The 13,712-nt window shown below is 40.4% G+C and overlaps 1 protein-coding gene across 3 annotated transcripts in view; it reads right to left on the bottom strand.

Moving 5' to 3' along the window:
• The window catches only part of PRKG2 (protein kinase cGMP-dependent 2), a 106,059-nt gene that overhangs the window by 81,321 nt on the left and 11,026 nt on the right, over positions 1-13,712 (bottom strand). The gene's annotated exons all lie outside the window — the stretch shown is intronic.

Here is a 13,712-nt window from a genome sequence, read left to right as displayed (position 1 = left end):
ATGTTTACTTATTTTTGAGAGGCAGAGAGACAGAGAACAAGCAGGGAGGGGCAGAGGGAGAGGGAGACAAAGAATCTGAAGCAGGCTCCAGGCTCTGAGCTGTCAGCACAGAGCCCAATGCGGGGCTTGAACTCACAAGCCGTGAGATCATGACCCGAGCCAAAGTCGGATGCTTAACCGACTGAGCCACCCAGGTGCCCCCATAGATACCTAATTTAAGACAACAGTTATACTGCAGAGCTATGGGGAAAAACAGACATCAATGGAAAATACATACTTCTAAAAAGGGCTCACCCTTGTTTGTTTGTGTGTTTGTTTTTTTTTTCCCTTTACTTATTTTGAGAAAGAGAGAGAGCACAAGTGGGGGAGGGTCAGAGAGAGAGAAAGAATCCCACACAGGCTTAACACTGTCAGGCGGATGTGGGGCTCAAATTCACGAACCATGAGATCATGACCTGAACCGAAATTGGATACTCAACCCACTGAGTCACCCAGATGCCCCTCCCTTGTTAATTATCAAGGAAAAGATAACCCAAACCATAGCAAGATACCACAACATACCCACCAGAATGGCTAAAATGAAAAAGACTGACAATGCTAAATGCCATTGAGGATGCAGAGTAACTTAATACTCATAGGTTACTGGTGGGAGTATATATTTGTTCAACCACTTGGGAAAATTGCTTGACAATCTATATTAAATGTGAACTTAGACACCATGTACTACCCAGCAATTCCACTCCTAGATATATACCCATCATAAATCATATATATACATGACATAATGTGTATATATAGAGAGATATAGATATAGGTAAACATATACAGAGAGAGAGACATGCAAAAATGTTCATGGAAGTCACACTCAAAATTGCTAAATACCAAAATTAACCAAATGCCCAACAATAGTAGAATTGATAAACTGTGGTATAATTAATGAATTACGGCTACATACATTAACATAAATGAATCTAGCTATGTAAACCAAACAAGCTAGATCCTGTAGAGTACATACTCTTTAAATCCATTAAAATACAATTCAAAAATAGGCAAAAAGTTACCTATAATAATACTAGTACAGACAATGGCTGCCTTTGAGGTACTTAATGGGTATAGAGTAGAAGGGAGAAAGAGGGGCTGTGGTGCTGGGAATGTTCTATTACCTGATCTGTTTGTTGGTTACCTGTGCTTGTTCACTTCATGATCTGTGTACTTCACTGAAAAGTTAATTTTAAAAAACAACAAAAAAAAAATTTAGGGTTTGTTTATTTACTTTTGAGAGAGACAGAGACAGCATGAGCAGGAGAGGGGCAGAGAGATAGAAGGAGAGAGAGAACGCCAATCAGCACAGAGCCCGAAGTGGGGCTCGAACCCATGAAACCATGAGATCATGACCTGAGCTGAAACCAAGAGTCAGACGCTTAACCGACTGAGCTACCCAGGCACCCCTTAAAAAATAAAATATTAAAAAAATATATGGCTCTGGGGCGCCTGGGTGGCTCAGTCGGTTGGGCTTCCAACTTCAGCTCAGGTCATGAACTCACAGTTTGTGGGTTCGAGCCCCACATCAGGCTTTGTGCTGACAGCTGAGAGCCTGGAGCCTGCTTTGGATTCTGTATGTGTGTCTCTCTCTCAGCCCCTCCGTCATTCATGCTGTCTCTCTGTCTCAAAACTAAAACTAAAAATAAAACATTAAATATATAAACCTAGGTTCGAATCTCCGCTCTGCCACATCCTAGCTGTATAACCTTGGACAAGTCACTGAACCCTTCCAAATTTCCCACTTGTCCTCCATGAACAGAGCATGGTAATCAGATCTACTTTTTAGGAATATCATGCACACTAACTAAGATAAGCTGCCAATAAATACTTTAAAAATGGCAGCAGTAGAAGCTGGTAATGGCAGTACTCATGGCACGTTTTTGGAGGGCAAGAGTGGAATGGGAAAAGAAACCAGGGAGAAACAAAGAGGCTCAGTTCAGTTCAAAGTTCCTCCAGCAGGGCTGGATCTCCAGTTCGTGCACATTGGCGGCAGCATCGGTGATCTTTCCTGTAATCCTTTTACATCCCCCACTTTCATAACCGACATTCTTGGAAGCAATACATTTCTGTTCTCTAAGCTGCTTCGGGAAGTTTAACTTGTCAAAGTCCACCAACAGTTCTTGGTATATAGGGTGCTCCATCTTCTTTCTCTGGTACTGAATATTAGAGGCCTCTGTTCCCACTGTTTGCTTTTGTTGGGTCATAGCACATAACCCTGCAACCTTCTTTGCATAAGGCTCAGTGCAAAGCAGGGGCCAGTGGCCTCTGCCTTCTCTGTCATCTCTCAAGAATTTCTTGTGAGCATAGAAGCTGAGGCCATACAACCCATGTGGTGTTTCATAGCTTAATTACATATACAAATAGAAAGCATATTGTAAAGCATATTTATCAAGGGCACTAGATCCGAAGCTGTAATGCCAGCGTTTGATTCCTAATTCTGCCCCTTATGAACTGTAGAACCCTGGGCAAGTCATTTAATCTCCAGTTTTCTCAGCTGTAAAATGATAATAAACACAGTCCACAGGGCATAGGATTTCCATGACAGTTTAATGTGTTCACAATGTAAACCTCTAAGAACAGCGCCCTACACATAAAATATATTACCTAAGGGACAGCTATTACTCTTATAAGTCAGCAAGTTACCAGCAATATAAAAACCTTCGAGTCAAAACAGCCCTAAAAACTATACTGAAGACTGCCTTTATTTAAGGGAGACCCTACACAATGTCGGTCAAACTGCTGGCGGTCCTCCTGTTCGGCCTCCCCATGCTCAGAGCACCCTTGGCCCACTGAACTACTCGCAGGTCCCCAAATGGGCCAAGCCCCTTGTCTCCCTGCCAGCCATTCCTCCATTCAAATCCATCTCAAGATCCTCTTGTCCATGAAACTTTCCCCGATCCCACGAGGCATAGTACCTTCCCTCCTTTCTTTGTACACCCACCTCTTAGAATATGAACCACAGAAGACTGCAATACATTTTAGTTTCCCCAAAGAGACTGCAATCTCCGATGCTGTGACTATGCTTTCTTGAACATCCTCTTATTTATCTAAACCTATAAGCGCACCTGGCAAACAGTAGGAACTCAACAAGATTAAGAAAGCTAAAGCACATTCCAATTCTTCCTCCTTGGGTGGCTCAGTCGGCTGAGCATCGGACTTTGGCTCAGGTCACGGTCTCAAGGTTCCTGAAGTTCAAGCCTTGCATCAGGCTCCATGCTGACGGTGCAGAGCCCGCTTCGGATTCTCGGTCTCCCTCTCTCTCTCTCTGCACCCCCCCCCACCCGCTTGTGCACGCTCTCTCGCTCTCTCCTTCTCTCTCTCTCAAAAATAAATATACATTTAAAAAAATTTCTTTCTCCTAGTTTAAAAATTATGGGTACAGAGACAAGGATGGAGACAAGAAATGTCAGCACCTTACCAAACAAGACACAGATAATAAGCATAGAAGCATCTTTTTAATTCCTTCTTCCAAATATCTTGTGAGTAATAAACCAACAAGAAAACAAAAATAAGTGCACAAGTTTATTATTTGAGAAACTAGCATGTGAAAGATGAGGTCATTCCATGTGTAATCAGAAAACGGGCATGACTCTCCGGTCAACTTTCTTACCCTATTGCCCATGTAATTAAATACGGTTGTAATCTAATCATGTTCACTGTTACTTCATGCTCACAACAAAGATTTCTCTCTCCCTTTCTTAAATGTGTGCAGATGATCCAATTCCCATGAGCATCAGCCAACAGAGGTTAATAACGAAATGTTGAAAACAAGTAAAATTTACAAGGAAGTTAATCTGACACACTCAATGATATGCATAATCATCATTGTGCTGCATGGTAATTAGGTAGAAATGGTAAATAGTTCCCTTAAACGTCTGTAATGAGTATTGCTCTTAAATCATCAAACTGAACATTTCAGGAGTCAGCTACAGGGAGGCCTGTTCCTATAACAAATACTGGCTCCCAATTGTCACTGCACATTACGACCGTCTGGGGAGATTTTACAAATCCTAATACCCAGGGCGCTCACCTCAAACCAATTTAATAGGACTCCCTGGTGGTTGAACCTCAAGCATCAGTATTTTTTACCACTCCCCAGGTGATCACAATGTGCACTTAAGGTTAAGAATTACAGCTGTAAACAAGAAGATGCAAGGGAGCTTGAAACTGTCTTTTCCCTCTATTCCCACTGCACTGGGAACACGACTCCATTGAAGGTTCATTGTGCAATCAATCATTTACTATCAAATAATTAACAATGATTGATTAATTAACAATAATCAATTAACGTTTGTCACAGGACTTTTCCATACCTTATTCTCTGCCGCAATATTACCAATAAATACAGAAATGAGAAAATCATTACTCCCCTGTCCCGTCTCCCAGGAAACCATACAGAACCTGAAACATGTCCTAGCCAGGCCACTGGGGCCATGCTGTCAAGTCAGCCCCAAGACTCTGGACTTTTGTTTTAACTGTGGCAAAATATGCATTATATAAACTGTACCATTTTAACCATTTTTAAGGGCATAGTGCAGTGGCATTAAGTATATTCTCATTGTTTTGCAATGATCATCACCATTCACCACCACCCTAGAATTTCTCATCTTCCGAAACTAAAACTCTGTACCCATGAGACAATAACTCCCATTCTCTGCTCTTCCCAGCCCCTGGCAACTTCCAACTCTACTTTATGTCTCTACAAATTTGATTACTCTAGGTTTGCCATAGAAGTCGATTAATACAATATTTGTCTTTTTGGGTCTGACTTACTCACTTTGCATAACGTCTTCAAGGTTCATTCGTGTTGTAGCATAAAACAAGAAGGAATTTTGTTTATCCATTCATCCATCAGTGGACATTTGGGTTGTCTCCACATTTTGGCTGCTATAAATAGCTCACAACATGCTGCTAGGAACACACATGTACAAGACTCTGGACTTTTTATACATAGCTTTACATACCCAGCATGGCCAACATTCTTGGCCAGAGAATCTCACAGCAGGGAAACACAAGGGCCTAGTGTAGTATGCAGAATTCTAAGATGGCCCCATGATCTCCACCCCCTGGTGTCAAGCCTTGTATAATCCTCAACCTTGAGTGATATGGAACCAGTGATTTGTTCCTTGCCAACATTATATGGCAACAGTGATGGGAGGGTCAGCCCATATGTGTAACATAAAATTTCATCTTAGTCAACCGTAAAGAGATTCTCCAACTTCCCCTGAAGAAGTATGCCATGCTGTGAATGGGCTTGGGGAAAAGAATATGGCTAGGAACTCTGGGCAGTCACTAGGAGCTGAGAGAAGCCTCTGGTGACAGCCAGCAAGAAAATGGGGACCTCAGTCCTACAACTACAGGAACTGAATTCTGCCAACAGTCATGTGAGCTTGGAGGAGGGCTTCTTCCACTAGAAAGCTCTAGAAAGGGACACAACCAGCTGACTCTTTGACTACAGTCTTGTGAAACCCTGAGCAGATGACCTAATTGCTGTGCCTAAATGCCTGACCCATGGAAACTCTGAGACACAAATACGTGTTGTTTTAAGCTGCCAGGTTTGTGGTAGGTTATCACACAGCAATAGAAAACTAATATACCTTGGTTTCCCTAGTTTCTATTACCTATTCACTTTTTACCCCCCTTTTCCTCATCCAGTCTAGAAAAAGGGACCTCAAAGCTACAGATCTTTCTTTCTTTCATATTTCCCAGAGCTTGATCTATAAACCCCAAAAAGATGATAAAAACTGCTGCCTGAAATTTACCAATTAAAATTAATTTGACATGACAAACATCTACTCCTGGAAGGACTGAATGGAAATTGAGAGTTCTTGATCACTCACATTTTACTATGAATTATATACATAATATCCTCTGTCCATCCCTGGCTATAGGTCTCAAAACAAAACAAAATAAAAACAAACAAACAAACAAAAATCCTGTCAAACAAGACTGCACTAAAATGTCTATAACTAAAAAATAATTCAAAGGACAGTCAAGGAGGGGAGGAGACAAATAATTTTAAAATGAGATTTTAAGAAAAGGAAACAGTTTTAATCATAAGATAAATACAAGAAATGTATCTTCACAGAGAAGGTACTTCCAAAAAGAGTCTAAAAACTGAAAAGCTTCATCCTGGGCTTCACATATTTTCCCTCTCCTGAGAATTCTAGTGCAATTCAAACCCTAGAAAAACAAGGTGACAGGAGCAGAGCTGCTCAGGCTTCCAGAAAGAAAAGGGAGGCTCCTCTGGAAGCTGCACTGCTCATTAGGAGGCAAAGGTCAATGGCAATGCTTCCTTCTGATCCAACAAGCCCCGAGGATAAAAAAAAAAAAAAAAAAAAAAAAAAAAATTCACTGTTTTCTTGACTCTACTATTTCTACTACACTCTTCCTGTGAATCTAGCAAGGAAACGGGTAGTGTCCAGAAAGGCATGCAATGTCTGTAAGAAAAAACCGAGTTAGAAGGCACTTTGAAGATGTAAATGAGGGGCGCTGGAGGCTCCTGCTCAGGCTTTCAGGACAGTGGTTCAGGGCGAGCACTGCTAAATTCATCTGGAGGAACTTATTTGTAGCCAAGCAGACCCACAAACTACTACAAATATTGTATAAATTAATATGATAGCAAGCAAAATAAAATGAGTATAGGTTTCAGACTGGCTCTAATTAAGTAGCAGATGTCCTGACAACGAGATGAGGCTAAACAGCTTTACACTACTAATGGTGGCCATGGGCTAGTTACTTATGCCTGCTAAGCTGCAGACAATAATACTTAGGTGGCAGGTTTACTGTGAAAATAAATGAGGTTAATTCTAACTTCAGTCATAGTGCAGTGTGCCTGGCTTGTGATGGCTACTTGAGATTGGTACTGGTGGCCACTGACTACTCTCTTACTAAGAATGGAGGAAAATTTGGAGGGAACAAAATAAAAGTCTACATGAAGGGCACTTGGGTGGCTCAGTCGGTTAAGCATCCAGCTTCAGCTCAGGTCATGATCTCACGGTTCATGGGTTCAGGCCCTATGTCAGGCTCTGTGCTGACAGCTCAGAGCTGCTTCAGATTCTGTCTCCCTCTCTCTCTGCCCATTCCTTGCTCATGATCTCTATCTCAAAAATAAATAAACATTAAAAAAATTTATAAAAGTATACATGAAAGAAATGGGAGAGAGGAGACAGAAAGACATACACAAAAGGGAAGCAAAAGAGGAAGAAAAACAAAATTCAAGAATGAGCTTCTCTGATTAAGAAATTCAATATTCAATAAATATTTGCTGAATTGAATGTGTTAACCTGAGGACTAAAGGAAATCTTGGACGTTACATAGCTGCGAGCCAAGGCTACTGGTCTTTGGGTGGTATAAGAACATCACAGTACCTGCTAGGACTCTCAGGCACGTAGACCACAAGGTGAGGGGTGGCTTGGAGTCCGCTGGGAACTTACACAAGCACTTGGACTCTTGACTGTTCGCAGCAATGAGTCCTTGAGTGCCCAGCGTGTTCTGAGGCTTAAGGAAACATTTTTCCTAACACCTGGCAACTGGCAGACTGACAGATTTGAGGATCAAGTGAGAAGGAACAAAGAGGGGCTATGAACCAAGCAGAAGATCATCACAGAAGCTGCGAGAGGGCCCGAGTGTGGGTGCGCAGTGAGAAGGAACCCAGGGCCTTTGGCTCTTAGACAGAAAGAAGGAAAGTCAGAGGCAGGAAGTGAGAGGGACTGGGGCCAGGACTCAGAAAGTCTGCCAAAACCTACTTAACTTCACCAAGACATCCAGGCAACTGCCACCTAATTCTAGGCAGGTTCCTCAACTTGCCTGCACTCTTTACCTCTCCTTTTTTTTTTTTTTTTTTAAACAGCACCACCCTCCCCCACTTCCCCTCCACACACACCCCCAAGGGCAGCCATTCACACTGCAGGCTGCGCTTTCTGTATGAGCTGTGCACATCGTGGTAGAGAACACACACTGGGCATCAGGCAGACACAGATTTAAAACCTGGTTCAAGGAACTACCAACACCAGGACCTTGAGCAAATTGCTGAATGACTCTGAACTTTCATTTCATCTTCTTTGACGCAATGGAAAGGCAACACTCACCTCATTAGGCAAGTGTCCTACCTCCATGAGATAACATTGAGAAAACAACAGACATCTAGCAGTTAACCAGTAACGGTTTTCCTACTTCATCCTTGAGTAGGTAGGTCTGATTGGGGTGTCTAAATGCACACCATTTCTGTAGAACAGAACCTCTGTTTTCAAACATTCTGACAACTTTCATCAGACACATCACCCCGCTGCCATCACCCACAGCTTCTTGTTATCAGATCACCCCACAACTGGACTTTTCTCTTCTTTCTTTCCTTACATAGGGAGTTTCATTTTCTGCTTTTCAGAAGACTCAAGTTAAGGCAATAGTATTTATAAGCATATGCACAAATTTTTTAACTATCCAACTGATTATTAAAAGTCTGTACATATGTTCTTTAAAATATTTAATAATCTGTTGATGTGAAATCTAGACATGGAACTTCTGAAAAAGCAGCATCTAAGTTGCTATTTCGTGGAAGTAAAAAAAAAGTTTCTTTCCCTCCCATAGGCAGCAAGATTTTCCTCTACTGCGACCTGAGAATAGGGCAGCACTTTCTGGAAGCATAATTTTCCGGGAGAAATAACAATAGCCAGAAGCAGTTTGTAATCATACAAAAAAAAAGCATTAGAAAAGCATCTATTTCTAATTATATATTTGAATTTTTACAAGGCTTCCCAACTAAAATGTAATTTTCATCTTGGAAAAGTGGTATAGAGGAGTCGTTAGAACAGACTTGAGACAGCAGATGTTCTGGTTTTGAATACTGGTTCTGATATTAAAAGCTGTGTAATCTTGGGCAAGTAATTAAACTTTGCATGTCCCAGTTTCCTCATGTATAGAACAGGGTGAAAATAATCACATCTATCATATAGATTTGTTGTGAGAATTAAATAATCCAGTATTTGTGAAGCATTCAGAATGGTGCCCAGCACATAATTAGGGATATAAAAATGCTATTATTATTACTATTCTTAGTCATTCCATACAAACACTCCTGCCCAATAAAGGAGCTACATTTCTCTACTGCACATTCAAATACTCAGCCCTGCTTTACAAAGGAAACACAAATAATAACAACCATACTCTTCCTCAATCCCTTGATGTAGATCTTATTTAAATGGATGACTCACTAGCATTTTCCACTTTTACCTATTCTGCTCCTGGGATGGGAGTGACAAATGAAACTAATTGTCCTTCCTAAAACTAGAGTCAACGTCTGAAGTCAGATGGCAAGTCTTTGTTTTATCTTTCCTTTTCAGGGAAGAACAATGGTTTCAAATGATAGTTTTTGCATTCTTAGCGAAAGGCAGTCATACTAGCAACTTGCCAGATGTCTCTGATTAATTTGCCTGTGTTCCACCAGACATTCAGCATGAGCTTGTAATTTTGCTCTGCCAATGCTGAAGTTTGCTAAACAATGTCTACATAAACAGAAAATTCAATTTCAGTGAAAGGCCTGACCTCTGAATACATGGTTGTCTTGGTACTCAAGGCAGGTCAGACATGGACAGAAATGCTATCTGAACTCTTCCTCACCCTCCTTTGCCAGTGACATTCAGTTCTCAGTCTTGAGAAGCACTGTACTCATTTGGGAACCCATTCATGCCCCCCCAAGGATACCACAGTCTATGCTATCAGGTGAATCAAGTCCATTCCCTGTATCCTCTTCACACAAGCCCGAGCTCTGAGGATCCAGCACTTGGTGAATTGATGCAATGGATAAGTTCTGCTCAGCTATGCTTGGAAGAAGCCAGGAAGCACCATTGTTCTTCCCACCAAGCAGTGCGGCATGTCAAAATAAATCAGGCTGGTACCTAAACTGGCCTGACTTGAGGCCTTTGATTTTTGTGGGGAGTTCTAAGTACTAGGATTGTAAATGAAAATAACTTGTTTCAAGGTCAAGAATCTTGGATTCTAATCTTAGTTCTGCCACTTACATTGGCATATTCGGCAACTCTCCTGCACCTGCTTCCCCCCTTCTCCAAGAAAAGGGGTAGCGTGAAACAATCTCTAAGGTTCTTCTAGCTCCAAATCCTCTGCTGTTTACCATAATAAATTTAAATCAGAGATCAGAGCATTTGACATACTGGAGTGCTCTGACTCATCATGATTTATGATACTTCAATAAGGCTGAGTACCTGTTATAGAAACAGTCTATGTGCCCACATAATTGCATGCTTCAGAAGCTCAAAAATGGTCAGTAGGTACAAAGCCAAGTCACTACAAAAGACTATGATATACTGTTGGTTCAGTGCAGTTTAAGAGTGACCCTATTGTGCCCACTTCAATGTGACAGGCACATTCTCATTTTCTGTGGCCGTGCCCTAAAACTGAACACAGGTCCTGTGTTGTCTACATAGTTTTCCCAAACTTCTCTAGGTCATAATCCCCATCTCAGAAGATAGGAGTTCCAGTCAAAAACACATAATCTATTTCCAAAGAAGATACGCAAATGGCTAACAGACACAAGAAAAGATGCTCAACATCACTAATCATCAGAGAAATATAAATCAAAACCAAAATGAGATATCACCTCATACCAGTCAGAATGGCTATTATCAAAAAGACAAGAAATAACAAGAGTTAGTGAGCATGCAGAGAAAAGGGAACCCCCACACACTGTCCGTGGGAATGTAAATCAGTGCAACCACTATGGAAAACAGTACGGAGGTTCCTCAAACAATTAAAATAGAAATACCCTACAATCCAGTATTGCACTGCTGGGTATTTACCCAAAGGAAATGAAAACACTAATTTGAAAAGGTATGTACACCTTTATGTTTACTGTAGCATTATTTACAATAGCCAAGATTGGAAGCAACCCAAGTGTCCATCAATAGATGAATGAATAAAGAAGATGTGGGGTGTGTGTGTGTGTGTGTGTGTGTGTGTGTGTGTATGCAGTGGAATATCAACCATAAAAAAGAATGAGATTTTGTCATTTGTGATAACACGGGTGGAAACTAGAGGGTATGGTACTAAGTAAAATAAGTCAACAGAAAGATAAATATCGTATAATTTCAGTTATATGTAGAACCTAAAACACAAAGCAGAACAAACAAACTGAGTAAGACCCACAAATACAAAGAACAAACTGGTAGTTAGTTGCCAGGAAGGAGGGGGCTGGGGGATGGGTGAAGGAGAGTGGGAAGTACAGGCTTCCAGTTATGGAATGTGTAAGTCGCAGGAATGAAAGGTACAGCATAGGGAATAGTCAATGGTATTGTAATAGCATCGTATGGTGACAGATGGCAGCTTACACTTGCGGTGAGCACGGCATTACTTGTAGAACCTGAGGCACAAACCAATCAATGAAAAAGAGTGATTCCCAAATTCTAATTAATTTTTCAATTCAGAAGCACAAGGCTCTATGAAAGTATGTGTGGAATATCAAGGCAGGGATGATCTAGTCTGATCTCTTCAGGACTTAATCATTAAAAATCATTAGCCTATTTCTTCATCATGACCTCAACGTAGACTTGTACCCATCTGGCTTCCCTTTATGACGAGGGGAATCACTGCCAATGTTTATTCAAGAGCTCTAATGTCTTCCCTCCCTGGTCCCTCTCACTAAGATAGGTGGTTGTACTTAACTACTGATTTTCTTTTCTAGAAATTGTACCTAACTACTGATTTTCTTTTCCTGGTTATAATGGAGCTAATAAAGAAACACAAAGGAACATGTTTATCTTGGATTGTTCAGTCACTTAACACTAGGAGAATGGTGTTCTGTCTCAAGATGGTCAAGTCTTTGGAACAAAATAATTGAACATGACTTTGCTCAAGAGAAACCTGGTAGAGTATGTAGGGAGAAGGTCAAAGCAGATGATTGTCTATCAAATTTTTTCATGCTTCTCTCAGATATACAATAACATTCCTATCTGAAAGATTTTTGTGGATAAATAATATATTGTGCTTAAACAGAAACAGCAATATAATACAATATAATGCACAATGTGAAATATCATATATATTACTATATATGCTTATATCTGTTATATCAACAGAGAACACTAGATGATATCCAATTTTTGAAGCACAAGTTTGTAACATTTATAATTTCTGAAATCACACCATTAAAAATAAATGTTACTTTTGCAAAGGGAATAGATAAGACCTTTCTAAACCAACTAATAATAAAACTGTTGACTTACAACAAATTCTTCTGAACTCTAACATTAATCAGATTTCTTTCAGCCACAGAGTATTATGATTAATAATCCAGCATGACTTGTTTCCTTAGCAAATATTTATTGATCACTCACTATGTGACTGTCAACAAATTGATGAATTAAACCTCCCTTTGTAATTCTGTTGTCAAAATTCATCATTTATTTGTTTAAGTCGGATGTTTTACGTTGATTTATATGACTCATGTTTATGAGTAAGTTAAAATTTGTTTTAAATTCACAAATACTGCATTTTCCGAGAGAAATTCAGGCTCAGCCAAGACATTATCAAGGCACAAGATTTAATTTTATCTAATAAATATTCATTCACTTAAAAATAATGCAGGGGCGCCTGGGTGGCTCAGTTGGTTGAGCGTTCGACTTTGGCTCAGGTCATGAACTCACTGATCATGAGTTCGAGCCCCTCATAGGGATTTGTGCTGACAGTTCAGAGCCTGGAGCCTGCTTTGGATCCTGTGTCTCCTTCTCTCTCTGTTGCTTCCCGCTCTCTCTCTCTCTCCCTCTCTCAAAAATAAATAAGGATTAAAAAAAATTAAAAAATAAAATAAAATAAAAATAATGCAGAAATGAGACCCTAACTTGGGATATTTCTAGTTCATCTTTCCTGTTTAGGAAATTCAACCTTCAGTTAGAAAATGTACACATGCAAGCACACTCATGCACACATACATGTGTGCACATACACGTGCAAGAATGCTATGATAAACTTTCATAAGTTCTTGTAAAAAATCTTTATTTTCAAACTTAGTTCTAACTTTCCATTGTTCCCTCTCTCTGAAATCCCCTTTCCACCTCCTCTATGCTTTTTTCCCTCTTTCAGGTCCCAGATAAAAGTCACCTCCTCAGCCAGGCCTCCATGAGAATCCCAATTCTGTCTGCAGAAAAACTGCAGTTGAGAAGGAAGAGTTAAGTAAGAGATATTCAAGAACAGAAGCTGAAAAGAAAATTGGATAGTAATACTTTCCATTGATTTTCTCTCTCCCTAATCGCAGACACCCGTAGTATCCTGTTGTTTTCCATCATATCATGTATCCCAATTAATAATTACACAGCATCTCCTTGTTTTTGTGTATACTGTCTATCTCCCCCCGAGAAAGGCTCTGTGCCTATTACTCACTAATATACACTTAGCATCTAACACAGTGGCTGGCAGGTGGTAGTACTCAGCTTCACCTGTGAGACGAATGAATGGACTCCTCCTCCTTGGAGGATCCAACTTACTCCTTCTTCATGACGCTGGCTGACTAAGTGCTAGCAAGCAGGTTTTGCTATACGTATTCATAGTTCACTGTGATTTGTGTACCCCTTTAAATCCCCTCCTATAGACAGAGAGAAGGGGAGACTCCCTAAGACTACCTCTTCACTCCCCTAGGGTTTTGGAGATAATGGAAATGACTT

This window comes from Puma concolor, chromosome B1 (genome assembly GCF_028749965.1).
Source record: "Puma concolor isolate L17-30 chromosome B1, mPumCon1.1.hap2, whole genome shotgun sequence".
Lineage (NCBI taxonomy): Eukaryota > Metazoa > Chordata > Mammalia > Carnivora > Felidae > Puma > Puma concolor.
Note: the sequence above shows the minus strand (reverse complement) of the source record. Positions and strands in the feature narration are given on the sequence as shown.